The following is a 21,278-nucleotide window of genomic DNA, read 5'->3' as shown; positions in this document are numbered from 1 at the left end:
ACACAAAGGACAGAGTGAACTCACAATCTTATTAACTATGGACTATTGTTAATTCATCATATCATCCCTACTAGCTATACTCATCTCTCTCCCCTCTTCTCAACTGAATTCCTCAAGAAAATCATCAGTACTCTAGATGGCTCCACTTTCTTTCCTCTTACTCTCTTCTAAATCCTCTGCAACTTAGTATCCAATCCCATCATTCAATGGAAACGTCCCTTTCCAAATCTGCCATTGATTTCTTAATCGCCAAATCTAACCATCTTTTCCCAGTCTGCCTCCATCCTGACTTCACTACAGCCTTTGGATCAACTTCTTTCAAAGTTTTGTGGCATTGATCTTTCCCATGACTTTTCCTACCCACCTGACTACTCTTTCCCAGGGCTTTACATCCATAGTTACTGCCTCGCCTCTGTGAGGATGACTCCATTGCTCAGAACAGTATCAGGACGTGCACAGGGAATGCCTAATAGGCAATTGGAGCTGAATTCAGGAGAGACATAATGGGCTGCATATGCAGATTAGGAGAGGATCTACAGAGATATATACACGCACACTCACATACACACATATACATATACATTGACAATCATTTAATATCAATTTAATAACCTCAATAAGGGCCAAAGCCTGAACTAATCAACCAGAAGAGCCTGGACCCAACAGCTTCCTTGTTCTCTGAGTAAACTCAAAGAATACCCCTTCCTATGTCAACAACCCCAGATGGGGTTCATGTAAGAGCATTCTTTTTTCTGTCAAGAATGAGAACCTTAACACTATCTTGAATAATGGAACTTTTTCTTATCATCATATTTTATGGACATATACTATGTTATGGTATGTTAATGATAAAGAAAACACGTTCTAGGTTGTAAATTCAATCGACAATTTATCAATTCTCTTATTAAGAAAATTCCTTTCTTGTAATCATAAATTTGACCCTGAATTGGGATTGTTTAAAAATGTATTTCAGCTTTCTCATTCTTTTGTTCGGGCAGTCAGATTTTAGTCTGGCTCCATACATGTATGTATCTGGCTAGCTTTAAGGGAATAAACAATATTACATATCACCTAGCCTGTTTGTCTCCTTTAACCAAATTTTCAGGTTAACAACATAATACATTCATACATACATACATACATACACACATACACACAAAGAGTAAATGAAAGGTAATCTCAGAGAAGACACCAGCAAGGAAATTGGGAAATGCCCTGGTCATCACAAAGGAGTCTCCTAAAATTATTGACTTTCTTCTTAAAATGCATTATTTTATTTCATTGCTGGTTCCCTGATGAAGCAAAATAAAGCAAAAACATAAACAGTGATACCAGGCATGCCATCCCTGTCTCTCTCTTAGAACAGAAAACATTCTACATACTTTAAGCATTAAGAAAATGCGAGGCAACCTGGCCTACCGAATAAAGAAATCTGTTCCACAGGCAAGTCCCTTAATATTTCAGCAGCCCCACACAGCTCCCTAAAGCTCAGTTACTAGAGAAGGTCCCCGCCTGCATTTCTGGAGGTAGCTTCCAGACCCTCGCGTCCTAAAAGAAGGAAATAGCGGCCTTCGGCCAGATGCCCGCACCTACAGCCTTCTTGGGAGCTGGATTTCTCTTGGTTGGGTCCAACCCTCTTTTCTCTGCCCCTAAACCTCGGCTTGGCCATGCCTAGAGGAGATGCTTAATGTGTAGTGATAGGGAAGACAGGCAACGTCGGGACTCCCAGAATTTCCCGGTGAACTCTGCGTCAGCTCGGGAGACTCTCCCATGGAAAGATTCCAATGTTCCTCAAGGGCCACGAGAGGGGTGAAGCCCCAGCTAGAGTCAGACTGTGGCTGCTCCTGAGGAAGCAGGAAGTTCTTGGAGAAAGAAGAGAAAGCAATGGGGCAAAAAGTCGGATTTTCAATGAACCCAGACCTCGGTGTTGTGCACATTTTTCACCGAAGAATTCCAGTTTTCTCTGGATGTTGGACGTGGCAGACAGTTAGCAGCCCCCGGGGACCTTTGGAGGCTGACTCAGGCGTGGTGGGTCCGAGGCCTCTGCCTTCGCCACTTCCTCCTGCCTCCAGCCCCCCAGTTACTACTAGCTCCTCCCCAAGCTTCACAAATTACTCGGCATTCCCTCTCACACGTGTCTTATCTACTTACCTGAGGCAGCGGGTTTCCTGCTAATCGAACATAAAGTCTCTCGAGGGCTCCGATGGTTGGCCCGGCGTGGCTGGTCGTGGCTGGTCCGGGGACCGTGCGCGGTTGTTATGCGGGGTTCTCGGGGCGCTGGGCACGCAAGAGGAGACAAAGGGCTGCGGGATTCTAGGGTGGGCAGGAGCGTCGGAGGGGCGCTGGCCATCTGAGAGGAGAATGACTTCGGGCAGGAGCCTGCGGAGAGTGGGAGCGGAGGAGGTTAAAGGCAAGGGGGAGGCGAAGAGAAAGGGAAAGGCTATGCCTTTGTAAAGGATCGGCACGAGTTACCTTCTTTTACAGAGTTTTTCCGTTAAGCTGCCCGTGTACTTGTATTTATACACGGGCATTCTGACCTCAGCGCTAAGCGAACATTCTATTAGAGAAGTACTTGACTTCTATTCTTGTCTGGGAACTTCTTGTATCCTCCTAGGCAAGTAGAATGGCAGTTGCTTCTGTAGGTCAGTCGATGAACAGTAAGTGCTTACTTTATGCCAGGGGGCAACTAGGTGGCACAGGGTCAAGAGTCAGGAAGAAACAGCTTCCCGAGTTCAAATCTGGCCTCGGACACCTCCAAACCGTGAGATTCTGGGCAAGTTACTTGCCTCAGTTTCCTCATCTGTAAAATGAGCTGGAGAAGGAAATGGCAATTTACTCCAGTATCTTTGCCAAGAAAAACCCAAGTGGGGTTGAGAAAAGTTGAACAAGACTGAAACGACCCCCTCAAAAAACAACACCTATATGCTAGGCACTGTGCTAAGTACTGGAAATTGGGGCGGGGGGGGGGGCGAAGATAGTCCCTGACCTCAAGGAAACTCACAGTAGAATGAAGAAGACAAAATGTAAACAACTATAGGACATAAGTCACAGAGGGAATCAAGAAGGATGGGGAAAGGCTTCTTGTAGCATGTAAGACCTTAGCTGGAACTTGAAGAGAGCCTGGAAGTGGAGATGAGGAGGGAAAGAGACAGGCAGTAAAAATGCTTGCAGTTGAGATATTGGAGGCCAGCGTCACCGGATTGGGGAGGGGGGGGGGGGGCTAGATGGCGCAGTGAATACAGCACAGGACCTGAGTTCAAAATTAGCCTCAGACACTTAACACAAACTTAGTCGCGTGACCTTTCGTAAGTCACTTAACCGTCTTCCCCTCTCCAAAAAAAAAAAAAAAAAGGAAAAAGTTAAAAAGAAAGAGTACTTGAGAGGGGGAAGTGGGGGAAGGTGCAAGACTGGAAAAGTCTGGGGGGGGGGGTTGGGGGGGGTACTGTTAGGGTTATGGAGGGCTTTGAATTTGAGAAGATTTTATATTTGATCTTGACAGGGATCCATTGGAGTTTATTGAGTCTGGGTGAAAGAACCCTTTTAGGAAAATCTCTTGTGTCTGGTAGATCCACCAGCTAGCTATTATAATAAATAGTTCACACACAAGGAATTGAAGCCCTGCACCAGGGTAGTGACAGTGTCAGAGGCTTTTTCTAGAAAAGTTAAAAGTAAAAAATCAACAGGCTATTGGATATGCCAGTTGAAGATAATGCCTAGTTTGCCAGCCTGGGCTCTGGGAGGATTATTATTCTTATTCTTATATATGCCTTGAGGGCAGGGAATGTCTCCCTTTTGCACTTAAGACAAGCAATGTCTGGCACACAGTTCAGGAACTTTAAAAATGCTTGCTGATTGATTTAGTTTAAATCTTAAACACTCCCATTAAAATTGTTTCATAGTAAGGACTCCAATGGCTTTTTGTCAGCAGTTCCTACCAAGCTGGAAGGATTTTCTGTCGACAGAAGATTAGTATAGCTGAACCTGAAACTTGCCGTTGCCAAGTTGGCTATACTTAGGGATTCTGGAACCATGACTGTCGGTGGTCTTTCGAAGCCCATCTTCTAAGTGTGGAAAGATCTCCCTGGGTGTAGAAAAAGGAAGTATGTACACCAACGAGATTCTAGAAATTAAATTACAAGACAACTGAAATGGTTGCAAATTGATTCTTTCTCTTTTCCAATATTGAGTTTTGGAGGTGTTTGATTTCCTCTTAATTTTGAAATTTACTTATCCTGAAATATTTACAATGGACCCCAAATATTTTGACTTATTACAAAATAATAATACCTAGCATTTATGCAGCTAGGTCTCCATTAGTGCATTTTCATTGGTCTGAAACCATTTGCCATGTTTTGCATAATTATAACTTCAAATATTAAATTCTGAATACATATGACCACTTTCAGGGGATTAATTAGTCTATAATTTTCTTTCTCTGTTTTTTTCTTTCTTCTTTCTTCCTGGTTTATGTATCAATACCACATTTGTATCATAAAAAGAATTTAGTAGGATTCCTTCTTTGCCTATTTTCCCAAATAGTCTATATAGTATTGGAATTAATTATTCTGTAAATGTTTGATAAAATTTGCTGGTAAATCCATCTGACCCTGGAGATTTTTTCCTAGGGAGTTCATTGATGGCTTGTTCAATTTCTTTTTCTGAGATGGAGTTAAGTATTTTACTTCCTCTTCTGTTAATCTGGACAATTTATATTTTGTAAATATTCATCAATCTCACTAAGATTGTCAAATTCAGTTGAGCAAAATAGTTCCTAATTATTGTTTTAATTTCCTCTTCATTGGTGGTGAATACATCCTTTTCATTTTTGATGCCAGTAATTTGGTTTTCTTCTTTCTTTTTTTAAAAATCAAATTAGCCAAAGGATTATCTATTTTATTGTTTTTTTTTTCATAAAACCAGTTCTTAGTTTTATTTATTAATTCAGTAGTTTTCTTAATTTCAATTTTATTAATCTCTCCTTTGGTTTTCAATTATTTCGAATTTGCTATTTAATTGGGAATTTTTAATTTGTTCTTTTCCTAGCTTTTTTAGTTTCATGCCCAATTCATTGGTCTCCTCTTTCTCTATGTTAGTCATTTAGACATAAAACTTCCAGGGGATTAATTATTCACACTAATTGGTACTTAGCTTGTGTAGTGATTTAAGATTTGCAAAGTACTTTATAGCAGAGATCTCCTTTGATCCTTACCTCACTTGATCACCCTGTGAGGTGCAAATTTTATATGACTACATTTTCCTCTAACCAACTTTTTAAAAGAAAAATCAGAATTATAATTTCATTGATATAAGTAATTTCCGGTGAAGAAACTCCTTCCTCCAATGCAGACTTGCACCTTCCCTGCAATTCATATTCTCTGAGATTTATCTTGGACATCGAGAGGTTAAGAGGCAAGACTTGAAACCATGTCTCCATGACTTTGAGACTGGCTCTATTAGTATTATTACTATTATAGTATATTGTAATATAAAGTACATTACTATGATAAAATAGAGTATATTATAGTAGCATTACTATAATAGTATATTATAGTAGTACTAGAATTATGGGCCCTAGAATTAAGTGCCCTGATGACTAGATTAGATCAGCAGCATATTCATAGTTAAGAGGTGGAAAAGATTTAGGTTGGAAGGGATTTTAAAATGTATCTAGGAATTACACTGGTGATTTTGCCTGCTGTAGTTAATTGAGCAGTCACTAGTTTGTTTTTGAGTGTTTTCTTTGAATTTAGACTCATCATCATTTTTAGAGAAAGCATGAGGGGAAAAACAGAATCAGGCCATGTGTCTGCTCCTTAATTTCTGTTTTGTTCTTGTAAAGCTACCACTATTGGGAAAAACAAAATAATATTTTGTGCAGTATGATGTACCTAGGAGAGGGGCTAGAACTGGCTTTCTAATTGGGAGAAAATCAGCTCTCCTTGTTTTAACATTCCCATCTCTAAAATGGGAGTAATGAACCCATACTGTTGTAAGGAATTTTTTCAAGTATACAATTTTGGTACACTGACTTCAAGATAAAGAAGAACTAAGTTGCCTGATGTCTTAAGTATAGTTGCTGAGGAGAGTGAAATTTCAATTTTGGTAATGAGTTCAGGGAACAATGAAGCTTGTTTTGGTGACTGAGAATGAGCCGTGGAATTAAAGAAATCACAGCTTTGTCTATCAGTTCCTGCTACAGAATGTAAGAAGCATCAATGATTCCAGTCTCTCCAGGGGCAGTTAAAAATCTAACCACAGGACAATGAGATGGGAAGAAAAGTCATAAAATAATATTGGGTAATGTCATCTATGACTTTCATTTTCTTTGAGGGGAGGAATGGAGGGTGAGGACATTTAGTGGTTATTTATTTATAGTAATAGACAGGAGGCAGAGTCTTGACATCTCCCAGGCATGTGAGAGCATCAGACCAATTATGGCACATTGACATGGTTATGCAGTAGAACTTTTTCAGCCCTGCATATATAATTTTTATAGGTGAGTGGTTTATTATCTCAACCAGATTCTGAGGATATGAGTATTATTTGGGGTTTGTTCAGTGCCTGTGAGCTTCCTGAATGTGATTTCCTTTCCAGATGATCTTGGGTCAGTGTACACACACACACACACACACACACACACACACACACACACACATTTTGATTCTTGGATGGACCTATGAAATCCATGACTGTCCATCAATGGGACTATATCCTCCACTACTGGAGATCACATCCCACCCACAATTTCTCATCATGTAGCTCTCATCTCATCTTTCAGTAAACTCTTCTAGGGTGCTGGTCAACACAGTGGTGAGTGGTCCTCCAAATTTCCTGACACTGAGAGTATACCAATACAGGGCAATTAATATCAGTGGAAGGCTGTTCATGGGTTAGTCTTCATTCTTATTCAATAACCAATCTACCTTCTTTTCTAGTTCTACAGTACACAAATCTACCATATATGTATATACTTATCCAATGTCATATATGATGTAATGTAAAGTAATAGTAATAAATAATATCATCATGTTCTTTATGCTGCTTAACCTATGCAGCTTGTAGTTGGTAATATATTGGATCTTATTCATGACCATCATATTCTTCTCCATTGTACTTTAGGTGTTTTGAAAAATACACACAGTGTCCGGACTGCAGAAATGAACACACCTTTAGAAGCATCATTATCTCTCCTTCTGCATTTCCCCCAAGAATGTATTGGGGGCAGTGGTTCCTAGCCTCTCTGGGTTTCAGAACTTATCTATAAAATGAAGATATTGGACTCAGTGCCCTTTAAGGGCATTTCTAGCTTTGTCTATGGTCTTAAGTAACTATCCTCCAGTAAGATAATTAGTACTGATCTAGCTGCAATATAAAAAATTTAGCTAATGATCACTTCATTCACAAAGATGATGAGCTTAAAATTTAGAACCATGCTTTAGGCACTGCCTCCCAAGGAAGTCTGTTTTTATGAATGCCCAGATCTCTTAATGGACAACTAGGTGATGCAATGGAGAAAGAGCTGAGCCTGGAATCAGGAAGACTCATTTTCCTGGGTTCAAATCTAGCCTCAGACACTATACTAGTTCTGTGACCCTGGGCAAATCACTTAACGCCATTGCCCTCAGTTTCCTTATCTGTCAAATGAGTTGGAGAAGGAAATGGCAAACCACTCCAGCATCTTTGTCAAGAAAACTCCAAATGGGGTCATGAAGAGTCAGAAACAGCTGAACAGCAACAAATCTCATAATTCGAATTTCACATCTATCTGAGGAGAAGGTGGGGAAAAAGTGGTTTGCATTGCCATGTATTCTGTGACTAGTGCCATCATCGTGCAGCTCTCAGTACTTACTTGAGGCAGCATAGAGAAAGCTATGAGACCTTGGTTCAGATCTCACCTTGGACCCATATTGGCCATGTGACTTTGACCTCTCAATGCTCTAGACAACTCTCCAAGGTCCAAAGCAGAAGATACCTCCATGTGTCCGTATATATGTGCTACCATGTAGCAATGCACAGCAGGGTTCCAAGTCTTTATCCCCCTTCTCTCTTACTAACTAGCTCAATCCCTGAGGCTATTGTGAAGTAACTGCTGTGTTACATTTAAAAGACCAGGAAGATGTGAGCCACTGTTCTCATTGCCTAACACGAGAACTCTTCAGACTGATGTCTATCTGTCTTCTGGCAACATTTACTTATGTGGGCAGTCAGAGAGAACAGCTGAAGTCAACATTGTAGCTAGAAGCCACCTGATGTAATCACTTCAACAGTGTCTAATAAAGGTTAATGGCCTCCTTTTTCTCTTATTCCTTCCCCCTTGGCCTTGAAAAAACCATAATGATCACTGGATGTGTGAATCTCAAAGCTGGATGCTAACAGAGATGATCTAAGAGAAAAGGGAGGAAGAGAAGTGTGCCAGTGGGCTCTGTCAGATGCTTAAACAGGACTTTATTTTACTGTGGAGTATGTTTGAATCATGAGCAAGTCAAAACATCACCTTGTGATGTTATTGGTCCACTTCCAAAAATGAAGGACAAAAAACAGCAACAATATTTGAATATGGAGGCAACTTCAAAGGCTTTTGATTTTTTCCTGCAGCATTCATGTTCAGGACCTGCCCTTTATTTAATGTGCTTGGCTCAGTCGTGACTGAAATGCCTAGATATCCCTTTGTTAGGCAAGATCAAGCCAGGTGTGCTAAAAGACTAATTATATGATGATCATTTCTCTCCTCCCTTCCATCCCCCCATACCTGGTGGTAGAGTTCTTCTGTCTCATTTCCTTTTTGGGGTTGTTATTGATTTCCTGTCAGACTCTCTGATTCCATTTGGGGTTTTCCTAGCAAAGATATTGGAATGTTTTGCCATTTCCTTCTCTGGTTCATTTTACAGATGAGGAAACAGGCAAACAGTTAAATGACTTGCCCAGGTCATATTTGAACTCAGTTCCTCCTCACTCCAGGATTGGCTCTCCATCTGCTGCCCCACTGAGCTGCCTCCATATTTACTCTAGGTTACTTCAAAAGAGTACCAGACATCTCTAGGCAATCAATTCAATTCCGTAATCAAACTTCAGGGAAGCAGCCAGTCTGCTGATTCATCATATCCAGGCTATTGAACTTATTCTCTATCATTCATGAAAAAATTTTAAAAATATTCTATTGATGCTTTTGGTTTTTATGCTATAGTTGCTTCCCAGAATCCCCTTTCCATGTAGAAACTTGTGTTAGAACAAAGAACAATTGTTTAAGACTACCCAAAAAAGCAAGAACAAAGCAACAGAATATCACTGTGCCTAGTAATGTGTGAAAGCTTCTATTCCCATAGCAGCCACCTTTCTTACTGTGAGGTGTGCACTTCATCGTTGATTCTCTGGAATCAGTGTCTGGGATCTTTTAACATTGATCTCATTTACGTTATTGTAAGTCATCATGTACATTGCTCTCTTGGTTCTGAGTGCCTTGCTATATTCCAGTTTATGTGTTTTACCATGTTTCTTCGACTTTCCCAAAGTCATAATTTAATAATATTCCATCATATCCAGATACAACAGTTGTCTTGTTACCCCCCAATTAATGGCACCCACTTTTGCTTATAGTTTTTCGGCACTACAAAAAAGTACTGCTATGAATATTTGGTTACGTGGAACATTTCTTTCTTATAGAACAGAGTTATCCAGGTGGTGTGGTAGATTGAGCACCAGGGCAGAAATCAGGAAGACCTGAGTTTAAATTCAGCCTCCGATACCATCCAGCTGTGTGATCCTGGGCAAGTAACTTAACTGCTTGCTGTTTGCCTTGGTTTCCTTATCTGTAGAGATAATAAAAACAGCTCCTACCTCCCAGGGTTGTTGTAAGGGTCAAATGAGATAATATATGTAAAATGCTTAGGACAGTCCCTGGAGGATAGTTAATACTATATAAATGTTAGCCTATTATTATTGTTTTAAAATTTATTGTGGTCATTCGATCAGGTGGCTGCTAGTTTGGGGAAATGGAGAAATTGTAAGTCTTATTTTTATCCCATCTTACATATAATGGGTGCAGTTGGTGCCTGTTGCTAAGCTTGTCATTTTACTCTATTAAAGACTGCCTCTAAAGAAGAAGAAAGACTGCCTCTGACTAATCTAAACTTATTATTATTATTTTTTAAAGCAATCGGGGTTAAGTAACTTGCACAAGGTTACATGGCCAGGTGTTTCTGGGTGGGTGCTAAGTGTCTGAGCCCAGGATTCGATCTCCAGGTCAATCCTGACACTGGAGCCTGTACTCTTACTCGCTGTGCTACCTGGCCGCCCCCTTAAACTTATTTCTTACAAATGCCTGTGGCCGACGCAGTCCTTGAATTTCCTTGTGTCCCTTTAGTCATGACTTCAGGGCTTGGGGCAGCTCTGGAAGCCACAAAGGAGAGAGTGACCATTTCTAGGTTAGGGCTGGGACCCCAATCACTCTTCATATTGATGCTTTCACCTGAAAGCCCAGGCTCTGGAAGAGTCATTGGGACTTTCCACCATAACTTGGAACATATAGAGTGGCCCACAGCTTGCCCTGCCCCCAGTGGTGGCCCCTGAGTTCAACTGGGGAAAATGTCCATTGTTCATTGGTCTTTTGAAAACATAGGGTTCTCATAACTGAGATAAAAAATTGGACTAGGTTATCTTTAACATCTAATCTCTAGAGACTAGAATCTAAGAGGAAACATATAAAGGTTGGCCTCTAAGTGCAGAATGAGTCTTGAATCAAGGTAAGAGAGGCCTCTCACCTCCTGAGTCCCAGATACTTGTAGCCTCCACATACCTGTTTATACAATCCAGTTATTGATTGGTTTTCTCCTTCTCTTGATTAGTTTGTGTTTTTGTTTTTTCCCTGCATGGGAATGGCTGTCCTTCATGTTTGGAATGCTCTCCCCAGCCCTCCGCAGGAGGGCTAACGCCTTGCCTATGAGATCACCTTCCATTTATGCTGTGTACGTCTTCTGTGTATGTCATCGTCTGCACGCGGTCTCCTTGATTAGAATGTGAACTTCCTGAAGGTAGGGACTGTTTTTGCTTTTCTTTATGTCTCCAGCTCTTAGCAAGGTGCTTGGCACAGAGTAATAACTCGATTAATAGTAACTCCATTCTTTTCCACTTTCCTTTCTGTATCTACTTCAATGTAAACTGTTTATGGACCTCCACTCCTAAGGGACTCCTGACAATGTGGGCTAAAATGGCTGTGATCATTTTCTGTCTGACCGGACTCATACCCATCTCATCAGTCCGCTCTCTGACAATGTGTAAGTAAGTGTCTTTCTGGGGGAATCGGGGCAGCTTTTAACGCAATAGTTCCTGCAGCTGATGACAAGGGGATGAGGTAAAAACTTCTTAGACTGAATTGGAATGTACTCCATGGACAGCCAAAAGGGTGAACAAATACCAGGAATCCTATCCTCCAGAAACCTATTGATTTATAAATCTTCCCAGAAACTGGGGTAATAGGCCCCTTTCCCATCACTCAAGTTTGAGTTCCATGACCTACCATCTAGGATTCCCTCTTTTCTACCTCATGCTCCATTGGCCTTTCTTGTCACAGTCTCACCTTACCTCCAAATGACATCCCCTGAATCTTCACTCACTCCTGCTCATCATGGCCATGTGAGAAGAGTAAATAGTGTTGGCAATGCTAGACTCACTAAGGTGATGGGGCCACCTTCACCACTTACAGGGTGGCAGGGTTATGACCCTAAGGAGATGATCCAGCTGCCAGTATGTACTGATCATGTTGACATGACAGCATCCTATAATGTTGTCTTGCTGAGACATGCATGGTCTTGACATCTGGGTAGTACTTCCAGAGGAACAGAAAATATCTGAACTCATAGTGATGCCGAAGACCTGGAACAAAGATAGAATTGCTTCCGTAATAGAACACTCCTGGGTGTTCTCTTGGACAGAGATGTTCCATGACATGAAGTACCATTTTGAAGATATTTACTCCTCTTCTTTCTCTAAGTTGACTTTTCCAGCTTTGAACATTGCTAGGAATGTTGTGGAACTCCTTCCTACCCCATGGAATTTACTACCCAATGAACTCTGGTTTGACCTAAAATGCGATTCTACTTACTTTCCTAGAATGTGACTTGGACCACCTATGGTCTGTCCCTTGGGCAATGTTAATATTGTTCCTGATTACCAGCACATGTTGGCCCCATGACGCTTAGAGAGCAGGAGCCCAACACTTTCCACATTTGGTGCCACACCTTGTATTCACTTTGCAATATTCCTTTCCAAAGGACGCCTACATTTTTCCTTCAGATTAAAATTTGTCCGGGGAGAATACAAAGGTCCAATGAATATATAAAAGGAAGAAGGAATAATAGTTTATTTACATGGTGGCACTGTGCTTTATATACATCATCTCATTGGATTCAGTGAATGATCCTATGAGGTATTTACTGCATGTGTTATTCCTATGCTATAGATGAGAAAACTGAGTCTGAAGGAAATTAAGCCACTTGCCCTAAGTCATAGAGGTAGTGAATGCAAGTGATAGGACTCAGATTCAGGTCCTCAATTCCAAATCTAGTCATTCGCTCTGCTGAGCTTCAGTGTTTTCATCTGTAACATGGACATAATAATATTTGAATTGTCAAGTCCTTCTGACCGGGGTTGTACTGGGGAAAGTGCTTTACAAACCTCTTAGCTCTCTAGAGGGTTCCAAAAGTCTTAGTGGAGTTTTAAGCCATCACAGTTTAAAATTCACCTTTTAGGTTATTAAAGCTTAACAGTCCACCAAAACTCATGGGATTGCAATGCATTAGTATGTGATTTTTGTTATTTTAAAATTTTATTTCTTTCAATTAATAAAAAAATTATTTTTATTAGGAAGGTAAATTTAGAGGTAGATTTGAAAAGAAAAGAAAAAGAAAATTCTTATAACAAATATTCATAGCTAAGCAACATCAATTCCTACCCTGATTATGTCCCCCCCAAAAAAAAAAATATATATATATATATATAATCATTAATATTAATTTACCCCAAAGGAGCAATGGTTTCCCAGTGATCTTTGAAGTAGACCATAAAGTCATTGAAGGCATTCACAATTTCATTTTTGTCTTTGTATTTTCATGTACCTTCCACAAGGCCTTATACATAGTAGATATTTAGTAAATGTTTGTTGAACTGAATTAAATTGAATTAGGATGAGAAAACCTGGGTGTTACTTCTTCTGGCTTGGGTTGTGTCATTGTTACCAATGGATATGTTTTGAGAGCCTTGGGTCAATGTCAACCAACACTCTATCATCCATTAAAGGAATATGCTGGGGCGGCCAGGTAGCACAGCAAGTAAGAGCACCGGCCCTAGTCGGGATGACCTGGGGATCGAGGCTCAGATGTTAGCACCACACCCAGAAATAACTGGCTGTGTAACCTTGAGCAAGTTACTTAACCCCAATTGCTTTAAAAAATAAATAAATAAAGGAATATGCTTCCTTCATTACTGTAAGGATTCAGGATGTCATCAATCCAGTCATGGAGAACTCAACTGCCTCATTCCTTGATCATGAGCATGGTGATGAATTGCTGTGGTTGAAAAAATTCCCTGTCTGATGACCAATACTCTGGTCTTCTGTGATGGTCATTTTGTCACCCTCTGCACTTGATGGGCTAGCCTTCCCACAACACAGACGCTGCTGTTAGGTTATTTTTGAAGTCCTTCAGGATTGGTACGATCTGCTAGGGTTTTTGCTTCCCTAGCACAGTCTTCCTAGGGTCACCACCCCCACATGAGGCAGAGAGTTGGGCTGAGTAGCCTTCACATGACAAATTGAAGAGCCAACAAGTTAGGAATAGAATACAGTTGTGAATTATTCCAAATTGCCTCATGTTTCCCATTTACTTCCCTTCCAAAACTACTGTTTGTGATTGTTGGATTCTCCAGAGTGTAAAGTTGCTTGCATTTTGAAACTGAGCATTTGATCTTTTTAATCTTTCGATATCTTCCGGTTTTATGTCACTTTTATTTCTAAATATGTCCCTCTTTCTTTCCTACCCTGAAGTCATATTTAGTAACAACAAACCCTCCCCAACCAAACAACAACAGAACAAACCATTGGAGTTCATTCTCCAATACAATAAGTATGCTTGATGGTATAAGCAATATTCCACAGTCTCCTATCTCAGGTGCTAAGGTTGGCCATTCCAATTACACCATATTCTTTCAATCTCCCGAAGAGATTAGTTCGATGATCTATTCCCAAATATTTAAAAAGCTAATAGAAATTTTGCAATGTAATTTTGATTGCTCTATTTTGTTTTGACATAAGAAATATGTCAAATATTTAACATACAAAACACATACGATAAAACCTTTCTTTGGGTGGAGGGAGTGGGGAGAAAATCTGTGCTTTAACCAAGAAAGATGACAACTCTGTATGTGATTTAATAAATGAGTGTTAAGCTTATATAACCTATGTCAAATTGCTTATTACCTTAGGGAGGGGAAGGTAAGGAAGGGAGGGAGAAAATTAGGAACTCAAAAAAATTTTTAAATGAATATTAAAATTGTCTTTACATGTAATGGGAAAAATAAAGTACTATTAAAAAAATAAAAGGAAAAAAAATGAGTGTGGGGGTGGGGAGGAGAGGGCAGTGCATGAGGTACAGAGGTTAAATAATTTGCCCAAGATTGCAAAGTGAGGGGTGAAATTGAACCTTAGGTTTTTTTACTCCAAATCCAGATGAGTGACCTCACACTGCCTAAAGAACACGAACATAGTAGGGCAGTGATATATTTTTTTATTCACATGGGCGCAAAGAAGAAATAACTAAATAAATCATCCAATTCACCATACCCCATCTAAAGTAAGTGATCAGGTGCTCACCTCATTAATCAATCTCAATCATAATGTTTAGACTAAGATAAAAAAAAGTAATTCAAGCTAGAGTGATGTTACATGAGAATTATATTAATAGACTAGGGAAATCTGTCCACATACCAATGATCATCGATAAATATCAAGGCAGTTAGATCTGAAGTAATTCCAGAAACTGGAGCAAAGCTTGAATTCCAATAAAAACACCTGAGAAGGAACCGCCTGGAGGAAAGGAGAGGCCTTGGTGAACCACACTGACTTGAGGGGAAGGAGAAGCTTTGGCTTCAGCCTTTGGTATCCTTCCCAGACTTCCACTCCCAGCTTTGGGTAGAAGAGGTATCTGAGTTTCAAAGGATCCTGAGAATGTTGGAATTCTCATCTCACCATCATAGTCTTAGCAGGAGCCCCCAAATCAGGAAATGGTGGTGTCTGCATTGGGAGTCAAGAACAGACTGGGTATTAATTCATGGCTCCACAAAAGAGTGCAGAAATGAAACTATACCAGGACTCAGGGGAGATTTTTAAGCACCGCATGAATGGAAGAAAGGACTTCCAGCAACGAGAAGCTGAACTTAGTCCTTTGCCACATGTGCAAAGGGGTACCTCAAAAGAATGCATATTCCCCAAGGTCAGAGACCTTGCTCCCTGACCTTTGAATCTCCCTTGTCACCTAGTACTATAGTGATCTGCACACTGGATGTTTAATAAGTGTCAGGTTGATTTGAATTGAAATTTTAAGGAGTCCAAATTGGGGGAAAAAACCCAACCAACCAAACCTTACCCCTCACAAACAGCTCTAACAAATCCCACTGCTACTCACAGAAAAGGAAACGAACAGTGCTAGCAAAGACAGGTTCAGTGTTTGGCCTCCATGCCTGCGGCAGCACATGGTGGGGGGAAACTTGGGGTGGGGTAGGAGAGTGGCATCTATGCCAGTTGAAGGTCCAAATTTCCTGAGGGTTCAAATTTATGTATTGCTTGAGACAAAGAGTCTGTATGCAGGATAGATACCCATGGGACCCTGCTCTGTTATCTATAGGGTAAAGTCAGAATATTTTCTAAATTACCTAATGAGAAATGAGGAACAGGGAAGTAGGAATGAGGAAATAGAGAAACAGGGAAATTAACCCTAAAGGTGCCTGTGTAAAAGGCTGTAAGACAGCCTTTATGTCTAAATCACATACCCATTTGGCCTTATCTTGGTATATGATGTGGGATGTTGATCTATGCCTAGTTACTGCCATGCCTCTTTCCAGTTTTTCCAGCAGTTTTTGTCAAATAGTGAGTTTTTATCCCAGAAGCTGGGTATATCTTTGGGTATATCAAACAGTAGATTACTATAGTCATTTACTACTGTACTATGTAATAGACATGCTTGTTTTATTCCATGAATTAAAAATAAAATAAATAAAAAATTAAAAAACAATCAACTAATGATAATTTAAAAAAAACCTATCCAATACTGGCTAAGAGATAAAAAGGAAGATCAGCAGAACAGAGTAGACATACAAAACATTGTAACAAATGATTTTTAAAATATTTATTTTTAAAAAACTATATATTTTTTGACTAGGTAAAGAGGCCATTCTCTGTATCAATTGTTATAAAGTTTTTTTTTTTTTTTATAAGCAATCAGGGTTAAGTAACTTGCTCAAGGTTACACGGCCAGTTATTTCTGGGTGTGGTGCTGAGTATCTGAGCCCGGATTCGATCCCCAGGTCATCCCAACACTGGAGACGGTACTCTTACTCGCTGAGCCACCTCGCTGCCCCTTAAAAGCTTTTTTTTTCCTTTTTGGAGGGGGGAAGGTAGGGCAATTGGGGTTAAGTGACTTGCCTAAGGTCACACAGCTAGTAAGTGTTAATTAAGTGGCTGCGGCCAAATTTGAACTCAGGTCCTCCTGACTCCAAGGGGGGTGCTCTATTTACTGAACCACCTAGTCACCCCCCTGTTATAAAGTCTTAATCACTGAATGGGCATTGCCTCAGTCAAACTGAAGAGGGTCACCATAAAATGATGAGAGTAGGGTTAGGCATGCTTGAGACCCCAAAATACCAACACTCCAGGTCCTACCAAATAAATTCAACTCAAGTCTTCTCTCAACCCAAGAAAAGCAAAGTTTATTCAAAGTTCACTATATTGGGTAGACTCTTAAGGAGCCTTGGCATCTGTAAGGCTCATATTGGACAAACAGACCAGAATCATCTGACACAGAGCAAGTCTATGCTAGAAAATTCTATGGTGCTCTCATACCACATGGAGGCAAAATGTCAATCTTACATACAGAAAGGTTGTGGGAGGAATCTAGGGGTGGTCTAGGGGAGGAGTTTGGGGAGGATCTTCTGGAGGAGCCAATGAGGTCAGACTCCAGTAATGAGTGATTAAGGTGGGAAATTGCTGGAGGCCACCTGGAGACAACAGACGATGGTGGGCTAGGCCAGTTCAAGAGTATAATAGATTTGTATATATCTATTTGTACCATATCTATAGCAATATCTATATGTTGGGAGGATCAAGGGTGGGAAGTTGCTGGACAAAGGAGGGATAGAGATTTGGGCAGAGGCACACTGAAAGGCCTATGGCCTCAGGCAAATGCCTCATCAAATGTGAAGATTCAAGGAGAGCTCAAGGGGGTTCCCAGAGCCTGCACCTCATCAAAAACTGAGACCTGTTAAAGACCTTCTAGTCCATTGCTGCATCCTGGGCCATCTCCAGTTGTCCTGATGGCTATCTGGTCACTGGATCCAGATGGCTCCAGAGGAGAAAGTGAGGCTGGTGACTTTGCACAGCCTTCCCTCACTTAAGTCCCTGATGTCAGGGTTCTTTTTAAGAATGAAGGACAAAAAAAACAACAGGGCTTCCAGGCTCATGCTAAGTTGCGAGTTTTCATCATCATTTAACAATACAACTATGAATGAATGAATGTATGAATGAAGGAATGTGCTACAGATCCAGTTTTTTTCTGGAAATAAGCAATTCTCAGCAATTTCATGGCAGTTTCCCTTCTGAGCTAACTGCAGTTCTGTTTGCTTTGTGGTGGATGTTCTGGCTCTCCATCTGTTGAAAGTAAGTTTGGATGAGGTAAGCCACGCCCCCCCCCCCCCCCCCCACCCACACTTAAGTCATGCTGTGACAGTCAGATCAACTGTAAGACCATGTCCAAGTCTGGTGGTAAAACCGCAGGGAGCTGAAACGTTTTGTTCTCCTCTTTCTCAAGCTTTCTTCCCTCCAGGGTTAGATTCAAAACTTCTGAGAGACAGGGCATGACCTCATCTTTCTGCAATGCTTTTGGTCCAGGTTTCTTTAATCTTCTCTTTTTGTATTTGCAAATGACTGTCCTCAGTGTTTACTTACTGCAAGGAGGTCACACTGCCAAGGAAATATATTTGATTTCTTCCCACAGGAAGTAAAAGGTACGTCTGGGATAAAAACAGATGAGATTTGTAGGTGGGATTTGAAGGAAACCAGGAAAACCTAAAGGCGGAGATGAGGAGGCAGAACATTCCAGGCGTGGGGGAGAGTGGGTAAAAATGCCTGCAGTCAGGGAGATGGAATGTCTTGATACCTGGAATTTAAATCCTGATTATGAAGAGAAAAAACCATCCATCTTGCCTCCTGAGGGTCCAAAGGGCTTTCAGAAATTGTGCTTTGATCATTTAAACCCGAGAAATCGTTGCCCAAGTGCGCGTTTGTGAAGCCATGATTCAAAAATGGCTCATAAGAGAATATGTTTAAGCAGACATTGTAGGACTTAGAGCCTGTGTGGTTGTGGTGACTCCTATCATTTACTTAAACCCTTACATTTTACAGAGAAGTAAACTGAGAAACAGAGAGGGAAGCGATTTGTTCGACTTCATCCAGGAAAAAAAGAAAGCCAAAGTTCCAAGCCGGGTGTTACCGGTTCTAAATCAACTGTTCTTTCCATGTATTTGTGCTTGAAGGTAAAACTACTGATGGTGAAACTGCAGTTATATAATAAGGATGATAGTTGACATTTACACAGGGTATTAAGGTTTGTCAAGGGACTGATTCCTCACTATGGCAGGACCAGATGGGTATAATTATTTCAGCCTTACAGATAAGGAAACTGTCTCAGAGAAGTTAGATGTCACATGTCTCTTGATACCAGGTCCCAGTCTCTCTAAATTATGTCTTGCTGGAGGGGTTGGGGCAGGGAGGATTAGAGCCAGCTTGTTCAGACTGGAGGCATCTAGCTATGAGATTTTCATTGTGAGCATTTATACCTTGGAAATCAGCAGACACTGTAAATCAGTATGGATTTATGATTTTGTTGATTTTCTAGACTTAAGAAAGTGATTGGGAAAATGTTAATAGTGAAAAGCGTGCTTAACCTGTGCCTGGAACATAATTCCCTGCTCCCAAGCCAATTGTTAGATATTTACACTGCCCTATTATTTCTATTAAAAAAAAAGTTTTTAAAGTCAGCGCAGCTAGGTGGCACAGGGGATAAAGCACCAGCCCTGGGGGTCAGGAGGACCTGAGTTCAAAGGCGACCCTCAGATACTTACTAGTGTTTTACCTGGCCCCATTCTTTCCCATCCCCCAATCAGCTCTCCCTCATGGAAGGGAGCAGACTGCTGGGTTTAGCTCCGCCCTTCTCCAGTCAGCTCTCCCTCCCAGAGGTGGGTGGACTGCCAGGTCCAGGAGACTTGGTGCTGGTGGGAATTTCAAGGTGTGTACTGACCAATCACTGATTGTGGCCTCTGCAAGTTTCTGCTTATGTAATACCTAACTGTTGGCCTCGTGGAGTCCCTTTAAAAGCTGAGATCTGGGCTGTTCAATTTGGGTTCTGAGTGGGACGGGGGCCTGCCATGTGGCCTGATCAGCCAAAACATGGCGTAAAATTAAGGGTCCAATTCTAAATTGTTACTTGGGTCTTGCTCTTGTGTTTTCTGGGTACAGTACTAGCTGTATGACCCTGGGGAAGTCACTTACCCTGATTGCCTCCAAAATCCTGTCCCTCCACCTCCAGTAAAAATGATGAGATTGGATCTATTTCAAATATGGGTGATGAGGTATGGGCTCTGGGGCCCCTTGAGCTCTCCTAGAATCTTTGAGGTAGAGGCTCTGGGAACCTCCCTAGAACTCCTATTAAATCTTCCCATTTGATGAGGCATTTGCATGAGGCCATAAGCCTTTCATGGTAGCTGGGCCCAGACCTGGTTACTAGCCTAGCTCTCCATTATCTATCTACTTCCCACCCTTGAACTGGCCTAGTTCACCATTGTCTGTAGTCTCCAGGTGGCCTCCAGCAACCTCCCACCCTTAATCACTCATTGACCTCATCTGACTTCTCCTGAAGACCCTCCCCAAACTCCTCCTCTAGACCACCCCTAGATTCCTCCCACAACCTTCTGTATATAAGACCCCATCTCATACCATGTAGTGTGAGAGGGCCATAGAATGACCTAGCACAGACTTACTCTGTGTCCCTCATTGTCTGCACCTTGCTCCACCCTAGATAGACTCTCCTTAATTCCATCTAGACCCCTTCTCTGTTTCCAGACTACATGGCCATTCCTAGATCACATCCAGACCTTTCCATAGTATTACTGTATATAAGTATCCCTCTTGCCCCCATTAGATTGCTCAGATTCCTTAAGAGTCTGGCCTGCTTGTCAATACAACCTTTGAAAATAGTGTGGATTCTTAAAATCTCACCCACCCCAAATGTGTTCTTAGAAACCTTGTCTCTGACTGAAAGAAGGCTTGGGTTGAATTCATTTGAGGCAGGACCCATGTCATTTGCCCTTGAATTTTGGGGTTCCTAGCACCCCTAGACCTCAACAGAAAGAGAACCAAATTTGAAGTCAATGGGCAGTCAAATTCTCACTCTGCCACTTAACTATATAATTTTGAACTATTCACTTAACTTCTCTGGGACTCATTCTCCTCACCTATAAAATGAAGGAGTTGGATTTGTTGACTTCTAAGGTCTACTCCATCTCTAAATATATGATGTGAAGTCCCTGCCTATAGCATGAAAACATTGTGGGGTAAAGGGGGAGGAGATATAAAATTTATTAAGACATGTCCTTGTCCTCATGGACCTTATATATGTGCCTGGCAAACAGTAGGCATTATATAAATGCTTGTGCCCTCCCTCCTCTCTTATAGTCTAGTAGGGAGATAAGACATGAGTACAGATAGTGATAATATATAGAATGACAAATGTGTAATCTATGTCACAAGTGGAGATCCTACATCTTTTTGCTTTTGGCAGATGGAACAGCTTCAGTGCTGAGGAATTTCTCTCTACAACATTGACACAGCTCATGTTTTTCCCAACCCAGAATTCTCTCTAGATGTTCTGAATGTAGCTTGTTTCTAGCTCTTCTCCTTGCAAACAACGTCTTCATAAATATTTGAAAACAAAGCACAGCTGTTCCATAGTATGAAGAACTGA

General features: G+C 41.0%; 1 protein-coding gene and 1 long non-coding RNA gene across 2 annotated transcripts in view; both read left to right on the top strand.

Moving 5' to 3' along the window:
- Positions 1-21,278, top strand: part of TM4SF1 (transmembrane 4 L six family member 1) — a 301,142-nt gene that overhangs the window by 183,781 nt on the left and 96,083 nt on the right. The window lies entirely within an intron of this gene.
- The window catches only part of LOC138174278 (uncharacterized), a 7,494-nt gene continuing 3,500 nt past the window's right edge, over positions 17,285-21,278 (top strand). The window contains exons 1-2 of the long non-coding RNA XR_011171660.1: positions 17,285-18,264; positions 18,662-18,792. This is a non-coding gene — a long non-coding RNA (uncharacterized lncRNA). The remainder of the gene's footprint in view (positions 18,265-18,661; positions 18,793-21,278) is intronic.

This window comes from Petaurus breviceps, unplaced genomic scaffold (assembly GCF_028583685.1).
Source record: "Petaurus breviceps papuanus isolate PSGF00001 unplaced genomic scaffold, PetGlider_PUasm1.0 688, whole genome shotgun sequence".
Lineage (NCBI taxonomy): Eukaryota > Metazoa > Chordata > Mammalia > Diprotodontia > Petauridae > Petaurus > Petaurus breviceps.
This window is presented reverse-complemented; position numbering and strand designations above follow the sequence as displayed.